The sequence below is a fragment of the Limulus polyphemus genome, unplaced genomic scaffold (assembly GCF_000517525.1).
Source record: "Limulus polyphemus unplaced genomic scaffold, Limulus_polyphemus-2.1.2 Scaffold1647, whole genome shotgun sequence".
Taxonomy (NCBI): domain Eukaryota; kingdom Metazoa; phylum Arthropoda; class Merostomata; order Xiphosura; family Limulidae; genus Limulus; species Limulus polyphemus.
This window is the reverse complement of record NW_013667257.1, coordinates 19,042-21,774: the sequence shown is the minus strand read 5'-3', so window position 1 is coordinate 21,774 and position 2,733 is coordinate 19,042.

Here is a 2,733-nt window from a genome sequence, read left to right as displayed (position 1 = left end):
ATTTCTAAAAATCAAGGTAAACCAAATCCACAGTATTTCCTTCATTAACTCTTGCAGTAACATCCTCAAAGAATGTCAGAAGATTTGTTAAACAAGACTTTCCCTTAGTGAAATCATGCTGGCTCTTTGACACTATATCAAACTGCTTTAAATGACTCTGAAATGCATCTTTAATCACACTCTCTAAAACCTTTCCAACTACTGATGTAAGACTAACTGGCCTACAATTGCCTGGACAATGTTTATCACCTCCTTTAAATATTGGACTAACATTAGCCAACTTCCAATCTTCTAATACTCTTCCACTACTCAATGACCTATAAAAAATATTAGCTAGACGTTCACAAATAAAATCTTTAAGTTAATTTAAAACTCTAAGATAAAATTGGACTGGTCCAGGGGATTTATTAATTTATAGGTTTTCTCACTATTTCCCTTAACATTTCAGAGCTTAAAATGATATATTTTACCTCAATATTTTCCTCTTACAGTAAGTGCTCTGGTTGAGGCATAATACTTGTATCTTCCTTTGTAAAAACTGAAGAAATATAATTTACTAAGTTTATCATCTCATAATCTACCAAGATCAGCTCCCCACTATCATTTTTAAGAGGTGCAATCCCCATCCTAACATTTTGCTTAACCATCATATACCTAAAGAATTCCTTATTGTTTGATTTAACTCTCTCAGTCAACCCTCTTTCTTACACAGTTTTTGTCCTTTTAACATCCTTTTTAACTCCCTCAAAATGGACTCAGTCAATTTGACTGACCATGTGACCTCTTTATACTCGTTTAAAGTCTTTATAGATTTGATACTTCTAACTTTCAATATAGTGTGTATATCTTCAGAAATTTTGGCAGTCTTTTTGTTACCATTACAAGTCTTTCACTTACAAAAAATCATATATTATTTTAATGAAGTATTTTTAATAAACTAAAATAAGGATTCGTCCACGAATATATTGAGTATGTGTTTTGAATAATCTATGTGCAAAGTAATTTTCATGTTATGATTAAAATTACATTTCTTCATCTCAAAAATCTTACATTTCCTTAGTGTAATCCCTAAAACCTCATAAATACATTTCAAATATTTTTTAGTAAAACTTTATATCTTATCTGTTATTTTCTCTACAGTATCTCTATACGGGATTGGTCAATTTGACTGACCTCATAACTACCAAAAAAAAAATATTGAAATAAATCTAAATTACCCCTTTTTTTCTTTCTAAAATGACTTGAAATTGTACCATGAAACTACATTCATTTATCCTAAGTAGCTTTAAGCTCATAACAGTATACATCTATTTATAATTAAATTTTATAGTTTTCTTGCCCTTTTGATTGACCTTTGAACCATGTCTAACTACTATTTGTGTCATTATAAGTTGCAAATCACTTAGGGAATGTGCAACTCATGTTACGCTAAAGAATTACATTACCCACGAGCTACTACCAGCTGTTCACATACATGCCTCATGAAATATTTTTATTGTATTATTATTAGTTATTTTACCTAATTTAATCTTAACTAACCTATAAACATCCCAATTTTTATATTTTAATTACTTTTATAATAATAAGTCAAGAATAAACATGAAAAACAAAAAATAAAGTACTTATCCAATTTTTTTTTTGCTGTCGATTGTAGATGACAGTTAACCCTATTTTTTATATACTAATGGTAGTAATGCACTAAATAATTTTTATTTAATTAAATAACATAGACTAATAACATACAAAAAGCAGACAATTTCCTCTAACAATCACAATTTTTCTGGCTTTCTAACATGTGACAAGAGCTGTTAAAAATTCAACCAAGCTAGTCGTTGTGATTCCTGTGAGAAACATAGTTGTTTTACAAGTGAAGTTGATGATTATCTGTTCAGAACACAATGTAATATATGTCATTTGATAGATGAAAACTTTGGCGTTCTATTGATTATAGGTAATATATAATTAAAGATAAGAGAAATCTATTAAGAAATCGTGAAAGAGAGGATGTGACGGGTGGGTGTGGCAGGAGGGGTTTGATTTTATATTTAATAGCTCTGTAGCCAAACAAAATTGAAGGCTATAAAAATTATGGTTTGTCTGAGCAATAACAATTTTATAGTGAGTAATTTATGTTTAATTCCGTACATTACTAAAGGCTTTGTCATTAGGCTGTTATGTTCAAATCACACCACTCCTCTTGTAGGCTTGCCTCAATCCATCTAGTGTATGAGGATAACCATTTTCCAACACCCATTTCAACAGTCTGATTGCACAGAAACCCAAAGGCACTGCAACCCATTTCATTTGCCAGCTGCTTGAGGTATGCAATGTTTGAACAGGAGGTATGACTGGAAGCTTTAGCTTGGTGAAGTCATACCTTGTTGGTCTTGTTGTTAGATAGAGATATTTCGTGATTATGTTGCTCATTGTTGTCTGGGACACATAGAGGGGTTTTTCACCTGACCTTTGTGTTTGTGGATTCTCACCTGTTACACAACACTGCACTTTGCTTACCAGTATTGGGATATGAATTGTTGCAGGTTTCATTCTGGATGGTCCAGGTGTCCCAAGTTGATCCATATTCCTTTGTTTTCCAAAGCTATTAAGTACAAGAGATATCCCCATCTTTGAAATTTTAAATCCCCAATCTGAACAAATTTTTGTGATTTGAGTGTATGAATATTGTTACGTATCCACTTGTTTGTTAATTTCTGGTATAAATTCTTTCCAAGG